Below are 15259 nucleotides of genomic sequence, written 5' to 3'. Positions count from 1 at the left end.
TCATCTCACCTAACTTTGGATTCAGTATCTAGTTGTCTAATTCAGAGTTTGACATCTAGGCTCCCTCTGACATCAGGGAGGAAAATACATCCAAAGTCTCACCAGGCATCTTGCTGGGATGGAGTAAACTCCTCTATAAATTTGTCTTTTTCAGGTGTCAAAAGATTGGGTGAAATGAATCAATTTCATGTATGTGTAGGGGTTTTTGGTTGGATGGATGGATGGCTTTTTTCTTGCATTTCTGTCTTTTATGGGACATTATTAGTATTGACTCTGGAAGCATATCCAACATCATGTCTGAGAGCAGTCAGATGTTTGGCTGTTCTTACCTAGGAACAGGAGCAGTGGAATCAGCCGCCAATTGTCAAGACAAATCTTTTGAACTCATGGGTTTGATCCTGGAAACCGGCAGAAATCTGAATGAGCTTACAACCCCTGTGGGAGAAACACTCTTTTACAAAGCTTGGGCTGATGCCATAAAGGACCATAGATGTGATGACTGTTTTGTTAATGACCCTACTATTCTCTCAGGAGCAACATTAGTGCGTATTATGAGTCAATGCTTTTGAGTAGTAGCCTTATTATTTAGATTTGGAATTACAGGAATAAAATGGTCAAAAATTTAAACTTCAGCTGAGAAAATAGAAAGCTGGAGGGAAAAGTTTTAGCCCAAAATAAACTTTTATTTGTAATCTCATTTATATCAATACAAGGTGGTGTGTTGTTTACAAGAAGTTTGTCTCTAATACTGCATTTCCAGTTTATGATATTGTGTCCCTGACCGGAGCTGACACTTTGGCAGGATTCTCCTGCTCTTTTTGTAAGAGGTTCCAGAATGGCCAATAAATAAAACTATCTATTCTCTAGAGATATTAAACTGGCAGATTAACAGGCAGTAACTTCACACACAATCAGAGCCAGGTCATTGCATGCATCCCTCTTTTCAAATCTTTTGAGCCAAGTTTCCATTAGTGCCGTACACATCCGTCTCCTCCCCTTTCAGCTTTTCCTAGTACTACCTACCTTGAGAGACTGCCTGGAGGCACAGAGTCCTTGCCCACTTAAGTAATGGAGTGAAATACAGATACATCCACACCAGTGCCAACCTTAGCAAACACATCCTCGGGGGGTAAAGGAACTCCACTAGCTTGTCCTAGAACTATCTCATTGAGTGATTACAGAGATATTGTAACATTTCCAATTTAAATGTGGCCAATTTCGGTGTTTGTTCTGCCTTGCGTGAGTTAGGTAGCATGTTAAAAGATACAATCCATACCCTAATCATCTCATAGCCCAAACAGATAGGTCACTTGCAGGATAATTCAGTACCTTGCTCTCTTCCCTTTATGTAGACAACCTCTTTTTCCTCTAGTAAACTGGGAACAGATTTCTTCCTTGGCTAATTAGCTCTAAACTGCCTTCTACCATCACATCTTCAAGCTTGCCCCTTAAATACTATGTGCATGTTAGTGAGATAATGAGTACTGATTTCAGATTCTCTGCATTTTCCAGGTGGAAGAACTGAGACAGAGAAACACTAAAGTTAGAATTTGCCTTACCTAGCTTTAAAAATCTCAGGGTTAGATCCCTGAACTAGTAATTTCAGTCCACCTTTATATTCTTAAAGCAGCTGCAGAAGGCAATTATTCAACCTACCTTATGGTGAGATGAACTGTCTTTCCTCATTTTTATTAATTACAAAAATCTATTTTTGTCAGAGTGTAAATACACACTGTGCATAGATAAAAATGTCATCAAAGCAAGTGTGCAACTGAAATGGTAGTTTACATTCCTTGACAGCATTTTAAAACAGACACTTCCTTATCTATAGTCTTTCTGTTAAATTTTACCCATCACTGTTCATTGGGAGCAAAAGCGTACTTCTGAAATACATTTGAAAGTGGGTGTGTTTTAATGCACCAGGATTAATACAAGCCAAGTTGTAAAGTAGGTGGGATATTTTTGGATGTTATTATTATTGTTAGACCTTACAAAGGAACAGAAATGTTGGTAGGTGCATCACAGAAGACATGGAGAAAGCCAAGTGCCTGCATGAAGGCACCTGCACTATAATTGTTGGTAGGTACTGTGGGATTCACTTGTACAAGAAAATTAAACACACTCAGGACCACACTCTGGCAAGGAGGGAGGATGTCACAAGAAACCTACTTACTTATTGTTAAGGTCTTTAACCCTCCAAACTATGGAGAACACCAGCTCTCTTTTAGAAATTGCCCCATAATATTTAAATACCCAAATTCTTCAGAGGAAGTGCTTGGGACAGTTATTTGCCGATGGCAAATAACACATGAAGGAACATTCTAGCAGTGTGCCAGTATAGATGTCACTTGATGGATCCTGAATTAGCAGTAGCATATTAATGAGAAAGCAAATTTAAAATGCAAGCAGGATTTGGGAAGGCTTTGCCTTATCTAAGCAAATTATTCTCATATCTTTTCACTACCAATTTAAATTCTTATATTACATCTCCAGAATAGTATTACTGTTAGTGATATACTTCTTGAAGATGAGGAGCTGATCACTAAGACATGATACAACCTCAGAATGAAGTCTGAAATTGAAATCATATCTCTTTCAACACAAAACATATTTGAGACCACATGACTTCCCTTTCATCCTCAGGCTTTCTTGAAGTTCATTATCAGAATCAGAAATTAGTGGCTCCTGAGGCACAGCATACCATACTATGTTGACTGCTGGTCTAATAATGCATGAAACAAAAGGAAATAAGGGAACAAAAATACAGGAACTGGAGAACTGCTTCCTAGAAAGTGAGTAGAGTGCAATGGACCAAAAGTCTAAAAGCAATAATAAAAAAAATCAGAAAGCTGAGAAAGTAACTGATTCAGAAAGAATCAAAGAAAGAAGATTAGGAAGTTTAGGTGAAGAAACAAGTGATAAAATACTACTAGAAGTAGCTACAATCATCCTTAGGGTTAGTAGAGTTGCTGGAAGAAGAGACTAATATATAGGCAGGTAAATAGCATCACTGAGGGAAAAGAGTAAAAAGATAAAGGACAAAAAAAAATAATATGTGGAGAAGCCACTGACTATAATCCTTGATGATAATATTAACTGAAAATGAGGTCGTTATTAATTTGGAGATTAAAGTAGCTGACTTCAGAGATCCACAATCTCAGTTTTCTACCTACAGATGTTAACTGGAAAAAATACTTTCTAAAACGATACTTTTAGAGGAAAAGATGTGAAATATTCACAAGACACTGGCAGAAAATTCCAGGAGGTGCTGTCTTTGTAAAGGAAATGTAGACAAAAAATCTGCAGCATTCTGATATGTGGGGACAGAACTACAACCTGTATTAGAGATACATATTACAGCACAACTTCTCTGAAACTGGATGATCTCAGGAATGGGTTCTTGTGAATAAATTACAAGAGCAATATTATTAAATAAAATACATATTTGTCTCTTAATCCAGAATGCATTGATTTCCTTCCATTAACTACAGAGAGTTTGGGATTAGGTCCTGGCTGGAATAATTTGGCTCCTCTTGCAAGTAACTCCTGAACAAAGAAATGAGCTACAATTTATGAGATCACTCGTTAAAAATTATTCATCCAAACCTACTTAAAATCTAATAAGACGCTTTTAAATCAACGCTAAATGTGTTTAGCTTGAGACCTGAATTTAGATGGCTTCCAAGTTTCTCTAATGTTCAGCTTCATTAGAAATCAGGGGTGAAAATGAAAATGAACTGCTGATGGAAACTTCACTTTTCTTCAGTTCAGTTCTCTGTGCTCTGATTGCTTTGAATAAATAAAAGGAAAAACAGGGAGCTGGGAAATGGTTTGGGGGAATGTTAAGCACAGAGGCAAACCGCGTGTGAGATCTGCAGGGGTTGAAAGGACCACAAAGGACACTCGCCTTAAATCTTTATCAAAATCTTGTAATGTTTACAGATGCAGGTAAAGGAGCTTTGAAGCAGGCTATAGAGGAGGAAAGTGTCGTTATCTAACACACCAGAGACAGGGTAAATGAGAGGCCAAATTGTTTGCTAAATGTTGCTGTGAAAAAAAGAGAAACATCACAGTAATGAAAATTGCCATTTAAAAAAACCCCACCTTTTCTTTTATTTTATAAAAGGCAACCTTGATTCAAGTTAATTCAAATAAAATCTAACCTCGATCTGGACTGTGGAGAGTAGAGACTTGTAAGTGAGGTCCTTGGTGTCTTCACTCATCTCAGCAATACATCTTATATGCATGAGCATTTTGTAAAGGGCCAGAAGGGGTACTGACTGGCTGGTGGCTTGCTGGAAATGGCTTTGAGGCAATTGTAATAGTTCCCTTAAAAAATAATATTGGAGCTTCCAGCTCCCATAACTCCTTTCTGCTTCCTTGTTCAAGGATTGTGCCAGAAAGTCAACGGCACCATCCCCTTCAGAAGCAGGTGCAACAGCCCAACAATAATCCAATAAAAATCCTATTAGCTGTGTCTCCATGACACTCCTGGTATCCATGGGACCCACAAATCTTTAATGCAGACAATAAATCCAGACCATTTCCTCCTTCAATTGCTCCCAATATGGCTCCACTCCTAGCACTGTTCAGCTAACCTTTTGTTGCCACATTTTCTCATGAATGCTGAATCACTCTCTAATCTTTACAATGAAACAAGTGGAGTCCCCACTAAGTGAAACACATCAGTCAGGTTTAGTTATCCCAGTGCAATTGCATCCAGGTGCATTGCTGTGGATTACAACCAGCAGAGACTCAGCACTGACTGAAAAAAATTGCAGTTCCACATCTGTGAAGTTTGGGGAAGGCTTTGTGGCAATTACTGGCTGACCAAAACATCCCAGATTAACCCCAAAGTGGCCAGAGCAGACTATATCTCTAGGTTAAAAGGATGTCTGTGTGTGGATAGGAGGCTTATAGCAATTCAAAACAAAATGGTGCAAAACTAATGCCAGGAAAACAGCTTAACTAAAAAATGCGAACAAGATCAAAGCAAGGACAAATGCATGAAGGAGGTGAACTGACAATACCTTATCTTCTTGGACCCCTTAGGAGCTATAGGTGCTCGTGGAGGTCCACTGACTTACTGCTTTGTTAATCACAGTAGCTGAACCCAAGCTATGAGTTAGCTACTTGTGAGTGTGGGACAGCGTGGCATTGCTAATGAAAGGGAAATTTATTGTTGAAACTTGCCATTGCTGGTAGTCCAGCTGCCATCTGTGCATGGCACTGTGGCAGTTCCCAAGGCAAGGCTCACCTTTGTTGCTAGCAGGAGAGCCCCAGCAAGCAGTACCCACGTACACCATGGAGTTCAATACACCACCGGCTGCCTTCACTACTAAGGACGCAGCTTATCTTCATGGCATCTATATGGCCATGAGATGGATGAGGGGCAGAGCCTGAAGTACTTAGAGGCTATTTCAGAGGCTGCTTTTTCAGAGCAGCAAATTATTCTCCATCATCCCTATGGATCCTGAAGACCTAGTGCCTGCCAATAGATTTGCTGGGATGGAAAGTCCAGTTGCATCTCAGTTATTTGCAGTCTTCTCCCAGCCTCTCAGAAAGTTTAAAGTGAAGAGTTTTGGGAGAATGGATTTGATCTCTGTGTTTGTATGAATGCTTACTCTGTAGAAGAGGCAAGTTTTAATATGTAGTTAAAAGAACCAAGAAGTGATTGGAACGACTCAGCTAAAGGACAGGAATACACATAGGCTATTTAAAATTCTGTGCACTTTGTTGTGATTTAGACTACCTCTTTAATTACTTTTACAGCTAGCTGCTTAGAATTGCACATTGTTTATAAACCTATTTCCATACAGGTTTTGTCACATGATCAAGTTTTGAGGGGAACTAAATAACTTTTGTGCTCTCGTTCTAGCAGAGGCTCAGCAGCAGCAGCTCTACCTGTGAATGAAGAGAGGGTGGAAAAGTTCCTCCTGGGGCAGAGGTATATTCCCCTAGGAACCTCCCGGGTGTCATAACCTATAAAGCTCATTATATATGGTCCATGAAGTTGTCTCTGTGACTGCAGGTACACGAGCAGTGAATATTTGTCCAGTGAGGCTGCCTTGTGGTGCTCCCTATCCTGCTGTCATCTCAACCAGAAAAAACAACCTGCAGCAAGAAGGTCATAAGCCTCGTTGAAAATGAGTGGAAGGCTGGCCTGGTGGGCTGCTCGTATTCTCTATTTGAACACAAACGTGTGTACACAAAGCAAAGAAGACAAAAATTGCAGCTCAGTGCAGAAAACTGAGTTTTCCCAAGTTCAAAAAGGAAACATGACTATTGGCATCTGCCAATACCATGGATAAAATGGAGCAACTCGCTGTTTTAGTGAATTGAACTTTGAAAAGAAAAAAAAAAAAAAAAAAGAGAAAAATAAAGACCATGAGGACTTATAATTTAAAACTAACAAGTTGTTTGCACAGGAGGTCAAATTAAGGCCACGTGGAAAACTTAAGCTCTGGTTCTCTACTAAGTTCAGCATAATGATCATGACAGTATTAACAGTACTCTTTAAATCTAGTACTTAAAACAAGAGTAACTAAGGGACTAGGTGCTGGCTAAGCATCAAAGGAGACAGTATCAATTCCAAAGACTCACAAGCTGGGACAGACAGTCAGAGGGACTCAAGAGTGACAGAGATGCCAGCAGCAAATCTGGTTTAAGTAGATGCACAATGCCCATGTTGCTGAAGTGCTAGTAGAACATTCTCTGTGGATCAGAAGACCAAATCAATCATTCTTGGTCACAAAGGCCACAATTCTCATATTGCCAGCAATCACCTAGCAAGTACTTTCTAAGGGTGTGAGGGTCCCATCCTTCCCCTGTTGGAAGGTACCCCTGAACTCCTTTTCTTGCCTGTAGTTCCTGTGGTTTCAGCCAAAATGTATATGTGATCAGCTCATACATATTTCCTGTGTAACTGTTGTCCTTCCAGGTCTCTTTGCTCCTCAGAGACTGCAGTCACTTCCCTGCCACCTTTGTTTTCACTGGGCTGAGCAATCCCATGAGATTTCTCTTCTGCTTGTTCAGTAGTTCCTCTTTCTGAGAGCTCCTCTGGTCCCTTTGCTAGTTCTGAAGGCCTCCTCTGTATCACTTTTGGACTTGAATCACCTCCCTTGGTCACAGATATCCAGAAGTGCACACCTTTCCAGTCCAGGCTACACTGACAGCTTGAATTTACCATATTTGCAGCTTTTTTGGGATTCATCTCAGCTTTTAGGAGAATGGTCTCCACCACCCTCTAGCTACAACATGCACTCCATACGTCAAGGTGGTGAGAAGAAAATGAAGGAAATTGTATTTGAAGATAGGCTAATGGGATGTCAAAAGTTGTCATACTTTTTATAACCTTTAGAGATAATGACACATTAGTGAAACCCAGAGGAGAACTGAGGAGGCAAGAAACGAAGCCTCTTCCTGGCAGCCAGATGAGTGGTGTAGTTAGCATCTTCATATCGAAAGAGGAAAGGATTCAGTGTTTCTTCCTCCTTTGCATGTGTGCATGTACGCATGTGTATCAATCATCTCTTATTGGAGGCACTGACAAAGCCTGTCTGTTTTGCTGTACTTTTTTTTTTTATTTGTTTGCTGAGCTGTGGGGATACTCAGTGTTCTGCCATTTATGCTGAGGGGATGATAATGTTGGCATCCAGTGGGTGCAAAAGTCATGGACGGTAAAAGCTTAAATATTTTTTCAGGCAAGATCTCCCCATGTCAGTCAGACAGACCCTTTACATAAGCATGATGTTTGCTCAGGGTTTGTGTAATATGGGCTGTTATCATGCCACCTTAATAGTATACAGGGACATACATGGATGCATGATGCAGGATTTACACACACACACAGTTATTGTGTAACATTCTCTGAGAAACCTGAGAATGAAAAGTATCAATTTGTTGTAAAATATTATTACTTATCTAACGTGCAGAATGTCCACATGTAAAATTTAATTCCTTTCCTATCTTCCCATCCTGCACAAAGATCAGCAATCCCTTAGTGCTGACATGTTTAATACAGTGTTTGCCTAGGTACACATTTAAAAAAAAAAAAAAAAAGCTCTTTGTTTATAGAGCTTTGCAAAAGCTGTAAGATAATAATAAAAAATCTGTTCCTGAAACTTTACATTCCCAGTGTCATCCATCCCTATGACTTTTTAAGTTTATAGTTCTTTCCTTTTGATAGCTGGCTTCTCTCAGTCCCATCTTTTCCTTCCCAGATATACCAGAAATTAATATCCCCAGAAAGATATTTCTTCAAACACCTTGCCAAATATTCTTCAGTACCACTTTTTTTTTAATATATTATTATTAATTCCTTTAGGCCTCACAATCTCAGGATTCACCATTTCCTGAGCCAAAGGTGCATTTTCTCACTAAACCCATCTGTCTGATACAGTTCACATCTACCCAACACTTTCTGGCATTCAAACAAGAAATTTTTTGTGCTTTTATTCTGCTTATACTGAAATGCTGTTTCCCATGGCTGTTCTTGTCTGTACTTGAATGACAGAAAGATGAAAAGTGACTAAATTAGTAAACACAATCAAAAGATACAGGGGATTAAATATTTTTAACTGCTGCATAAAAGGAGTATGGCATAACCTAATTAGAGTAAGGCAAATGTTTAATTGTTCAGTTATTCCCACTAGGTCTTGACTTGTCAGGGAAGGTCAGGCTCCCTAAAATCCCTAGTTAGTACCGTTGGGTAATCCACAAAATTACTAACAAAATGCTTTGGGACTGAGCTCCACTGAAAGAGGGTGGGCATATTTATTCAAAACATCTCCAGAGAAGTGGTGTACCTTCTAAAACAGATTAATTATTTAAGGGATCGCTTTAGATTGGAAAAAAAAATATTGGTAAGTTGTCTTTTCTGACTGAGGACATTAAACACACAGAAATAATGAAAATATCTTCTGAGAGAAATATTATTTTTCCCTTTTATTTGCTCAGGCTGTTCCTACTAACCCTTTTCCTTAGTCAAATACATTTTGGTCACTTTTATCCATTGTATTCCACTCATTCCTTTGCAGCCGTCTAACAACTACATTCTACCACATCAACCCTACTGCACAATTCAGGTTCTTACAGCTTGCTTTGTACACACAGCCAGGTCTGGAACAGCCACTCTTTCCTTATCCCATTCCAGGTGGAGGTCTAGATCTGGCAGACAGGGCATGAGAATATAACATAAAATGTAAGAATAAGAGGTCAAACCAAAGGCTTATCTAGCCCGCTATCTTCTTTGTGCTAGCATTTATAGCAGATGGTTAAGCAAATCATTCTTATCTGAGCAATGATGTAGTAGAATCGTACCCTCCCCTTGGTATAACCTCCCTTTTCCACCATCTTATGAACTTTCCAAGCAGCAGCTTGTTTCTCAATGACCACATTTAATAATTAATACCTGACTCTACAATATGTTCTGGCAATGAGTTAATAGTTTAACCATGCATGTTATTGCAAAGCAATCAATCATCAGATTTGCTTTAAACCTACTGCTTGACAATTTCATTCAGCGCCCTCTGATAGTTATTTTTTAACCATCAAAATACCAATTATTATTTGCTATGTAATTTCCCCATAAAACATTCATGATTTTATGGACATTAATCACAGCTCAGCATTCACTCTGGTCGTCGGATTTTAAAGACATTAAGACCACAGCCTAGCACCTCCTCAAATAGAAGTCAGTCTGCGCCACCGTACCTTTTGTACTATTCTCCCATATTCTTTCTGAGAATAATTTCCAACGTAGACAATCCATGGACCTATACAATAACTAGTATTTTTTTTGTAATTTCTAGTATTTTATTCACATTTTTTACTACTTTTGAACATGAGATGATATTGTTAATGATGTTCAACACTGACTTCAAGATCTTTTTCCTGATTAGTCATTAATCTTTGTGCTTTTACTGTGCACAATTTCCCTCCACATGCATATATACTAGGAATTTATCAACAAATAGAGTGGTTCAGCTTGGCTCATGACACTTTCTGATTGTGGGGAGGAGACCTAATGAAAATACTTCTCAGCGACCAGAAATATTCCCACAGTTGAGCACAGCATTCCTTCTTGTCCTAGTTGACATGCTGCGTTATTAGACAAAATGTAAACCCTATGGAGTTTTTCAAATTTCAATGATTCAAGCTGTTGTTTGATCTTGTTAGCTTTTTTCCCCAAGGTCATTATAATGTTATGGTGGGGAGGAAATATCCAATAGGACCCAGAATTCTCCTTTCCATCCCATTGTTGAAACAGCACCAAACAACTGTCTCTCTCTCTTTGGACAAAATCAAAAGAATCAGCACAGATTTGGGGTTAAGTGTTTATGATTGTTGTTCATTAGGAACAATTTCCAAGGTCTCTTGGAGACTTGCTGTGAGCATCGGCAGAAGTCTGAGAAGAACCACTCAGATTTTCTGTAGAATAATCTATTTAAACTTAGCAGTGCAAATAAATTATGGAATCCCTTGGAGACCTACTCACTCAATTAAAACAGGGGGTTTACCATCAGGTTTCTGAGGGAGCCTGTCTCCATCTCTCCTCTTTGTGTGCCTGACCTGAGGTCCAGGTGGATGTTCTAAACCACCCCATGAATACGCTCTGCTTCTGCAGGTAACCAGAACTGCTTCTGCCTTATCAGAGCAACAAAGTAATGCTTTCTGAGCATCATCCTCAGGCAGAGCTTTGAACGCTAAACCACTTGTAAAAGATAAGATCACAATACAGAAGTCATCTGAAGAAAGTGGACTGAAGGTTAAAAGGGATCCAAAAAGATTCTTTGATACTTTTTAAGCATACAAGCTGCAAAGCTATCCAACATGGATATTTGCCTCCATTGCACCAGCTTTTTCTTTCAGAGGGTGAACGTGACAGAGTAATTCAAGCCTTCATCACGGTCACATTGGGTTATTCCCGTGCATTCTCCATGAACCCACATTAACAATGCAAAAGAACTGTTTGATCACTACACACACCACAGGAAAACACCGGCAAATAAAAACCATAGTGATATTCCTCCCTCCTGACTGAAGATATCTGTGGTATTGATACTTATCTACACGAGTTATGTGTGTTCCCACTACAACTGAATGAATTGTAACACTACTATCAATAGCATTCAGAGGTAAAATCCTCTGACCACACTTAGGCATAATTTCTGATGAGATTAATTATGCCCTCAATTTCATATTGTGCCCAGATAGGGACCAGATAATGGGAACCTAGAAACCTAACTCACACAGACACACATGCACGATAGACACCTCAAGGCAGGGAAGAGAAACTACAGCCCTCATCTCAGCTCCTGGATAAACATGAAATTTTGAAGACCAGCCCTTTGATGGAAAAGTGGGAAGGTCCAGCCTTCACTCCCTGAAGGTGTGGTGTGGAAAGGAGTGAGCAGATGTGATACTGATGTTCATCTCCTTTCCATCATCATGGTGCACAGCATTTAATCAGCCCAGTATCAAGTGAATCACTTCCAATCTCCACTATTAAAAATATGCCAAAGTGAAATGATCATTCATGCAGTGAGTTTAATAGAGACAGATGTACGCCGAGGAGCCAAGAACTCCCTTTGAGGAAGCCCTGATTTCCCAAAGTTGGCTATGAAAAGGTTTATTTTTTAACCGCCAGCCAACAGTACTGGTACTTTGAAGTATTTGGACATACATAAGTATTTATAGGATTCCTGCAACAAGTATAAACTATCAAATGATTTATACAACAAATGGAAGCAGCCAGATATTTCCTCTGTTTATCCAATTTACTCATTGTTCCCTGAAATTTGTTAATAATAAACTCCTATTTCTTTCCCTCTTCCCATATGCACCATTACTAACAAATAATGAGACTTTAATATTTTAATTAATAACTTCTGGTAAGTCATTTATCATAACATTAAATAGCATAAAGAGCTAATTAAGCTGCTCAGTGAAATTCCACTCAAACAGATGTCTACCTGTTCATACAAAAGTCACCCAGATTCTTAAGAAATAGCTAAATGTCTTAAACATCTTCCCTTAAACAACACTCTTGTTCTGGTGTGGGTTTGGGTTTTTTGTTTTTATCGGTAATGCTGCAGTCATAAAAAAAGCTGAAGGAGCTCAAGAGAAAGCAACTGCTGAGGAAATTAGCTTTTATGGAATAAAAATACAGTCCAAACTTTTACTTTAGAGTGATGTCTCAGCTTCAGTTTTCTTGCACAAGGAAGTGAAATTTGGCAGCATACTATGATGCTCTATTTAAAATAAGTTCAATTTGTGGGCAGATTTGAGAGCCAGAATCTCACAGCTTCAGCTTTATTAAGGTGCTCCTTTATCTCCTCTTGTTTGAATCTGAAATTTTTTTTTTCCCCCCACATCCTCAGAAGGAAATCCTGGGCAATTCTTCCTATTACCATACCAAAGCAATCCTTCCTGCTTCATGGCTTAAACTAATCTTTTAAGTATTTGGAGTTGAAGAGGAAATACTCCTCAGGGCTAGTGCTGTCAGAATTACTGCACACAGGTATCATTTTCTGCCTTTCTCTGAAATCCATGTCACCTTGGTCACTCTTGAAGACAAGACCCTGTGAGGAGCAATCACCGTGTTCTTTAGAGCTCTTTGTATTTCTTGAGAAGAATAAAAAAATGATTCCTTCTATAATTAACTGAATTGTATCTAAACATCCCAGGCAGTGGAAGCAACTGCAATGTGTTAGAAGTGGAAACTGAAAAAATGATGACAACCGTGAGAGTTACAGTGGGCTCTTTGCCACCTCAGCCACATTCTGGGTTTTCTAGAAGGGCTTCCTATTTATTTCTTTGGGAATCAGTTCAATCTTTAACAGGTTCACTTCTATAACGTAAGCATTTAAAAGTATGCCTGAACAAGATATACAGCCCAAATAGCATTTTCCTAATTAGGGCTATTAAGTATTTTTAGTAAGATGTCTATTTTGGTTGCAAAGTTCAAACGTGGCTATTTAAAAGACATTTGTCTGCGTCCATTCTTGAGTCAACTGGTAAGTAAATCTTTCCCAGACCTCAAAAAGGTTCCAGATGTATAGGCTAGAATATATCTGATCAAATTTAGGCACTGAAAATGAAATTAACCACTTAATTTCATGCATCTACATTTACCATGGTCTCACTTTCTTGTTGGTGGAGATCTAACCAGTACAGAGTGAGCTAAAGGTGGTTGGCTGGTGAAGTGATAAGTGAATCTGCCTTATGGATACCCTCATTTCATCCGATGGATGTCCCTGCTGCATTGCAGGTATCACCCCAAACATCACCCCTACCACCAGTGGAAAGTGGAGCTTTAAAATGCAGTTCATCAAATCCTAAAGACATTTAAAGTAGGTCAGAAGGATTACTTTTAAATGACCTGTTTCTCTTGGTTGACTGAAAAGGAGCTTGAAGAAACTGGTTTAATTACAACTTAGATGTGTAAAGCTGAAAGAAAAGTCTGTTCTGAGGGAGCAGTGCTGGGGTGGCTCCGCAGTTTCTCATGCTGAAGGCAACGTGGAGCTGCCCATCAGAGCCAGTGCTGGTCTCCTGCTCCTTGCTAAGGCAATCTCAGCACTGGCACCTAACAGACTCAGTAACACTCAATGGTACTAAATTTAAATTAGGAATCATGTGCAAATTAAGGTATTTTAAGAGACAAAGTCCCACTGACTTTTTCATTACCTCAGTAGAGATCCGATTAGGTCTTCCTCTGAGCTGAAGATTTGACTTCCAGAGGTTCCTCCCAAACTGTGTTATCCTGAGTCCAGCCTATCATTGGATTGTGTGCACTTGAAAATTTTGCTTTTTCTAAAATGCATCTTCTAGGAAGGATTATGGTTGACCACGTTATTTTTCATTGGCTTTATTAATTCAATTAAGGACCTCAAAAATACCATTTTTTTCCTCCTTTGGAGCATGAAAGACAGCTTGCTAAAGCACAAATTGTTACTCTTCAAGTTGAAAAGTGATGTTTGTTTTCTTTCCTCTTGCATCTCTGTGACTAAATATAGGTCTATACATGTGAAAGGTTATATACAGCAATTTATAGGGTAATAATATTTTGTGATTGCTCATTTTCAGTTTGAGATAATTTTGTCCATATTCATGACTGCAAAGAAGATGCAGCAGTAAGTTGACCAGTTGAACAGCCTAGTTAAACATGAAAAATACCCACTGCCCTTGGAATAACTCCTTCAATATCCAGGGAGCTTCTGGTTTTGTTCAGAACATCCTCCAGGATTTCAGTGATACCAGCCAAACCAGCATCACAGTCAGTATAAGAACACATATCATTCTCCCTCTCATACAATCACTTCAGTATTGTTAGCATAAGGAAAAAGCAATCTTCATATATAGAAATCTCACAGTTACACAGTGTGTAGGGGAGACTCACGGTTATGTTATCGGCTGTACATCATTTTATTTACTCTTTACAAAAGTGGGTTCGGGGTCATCCATCTGCAGTATTTGCAACGTATCCACAACTTCGTTCCTCTGCAAGACTGGTGAATACATCCAAACAAGAGGTAGGACTTGGGTTTTTCCTTTGATGTCATGTACAGAAGCGAACGGGAACGCCTTCAGAAGCTCTCAGCTTGATCATGTCAGGACAAGGCTCTGGGAGTGACCTCCTGCCAACTGCACGTCACAGATCTCAGTTATAATGCTTTGTGGCTGCATGCTAAGGAGCAGGTTGTTTCCCCAGTCCTGGTGGTTGGATATATATGAGCGTGATCCAAAGAATCCAAGTTTTACACCTGTAAATTCCAACACTGGGGACAATTTGCATCAACTTTTCCATGCTTTTGCTTTCTCCCTGTATTTTAAAACATAACAAGGAGAAAGGACAAATTAAATTACTATTTCTCAACCTTTTAAAAGTTGGATGACGAAGAGGGTCCCCCGTGGAGAGTCGGCCAAGTCACGACAATCACACCAATATGGCTACATGCCGTGCTCACTTTATTAAACAAACAGGTCATATTTATAACTTAAACCGACCGCTCACACGACTTTACACACAGGTGATTGGATAAAAGTTTCTCGTCACGCAGGCGTCTGTGTTGCTGATTGGTGAGCATGCTGCAGGTGCCTGATCAGAGTGTGCCGATGAGAGTGTGTTGATTCCGTGGTTCCCAGGACTTGCTCTGCACCTGGCTTCTTGTTTGTGCATAGCTTGTTTTCTTTCTCACCCTGCTTGTTCCAAGGACAATTTAAAGTTGCTCTGCAGCTTTAACTAACAGGCCTGGGT

The sequence above is a fragment of the Falco biarmicus genome, chromosome W, assembly GCF_023638135.1.
Source record: "Falco biarmicus isolate bFalBia1 chromosome W, bFalBia1.pri, whole genome shotgun sequence".
NCBI classification, from domain to species: domain Eukaryota; kingdom Metazoa; phylum Chordata; class Aves; order Falconiformes; family Falconidae; genus Falco; species Falco biarmicus.
Note: the sequence above shows the minus strand (reverse complement) of the source record.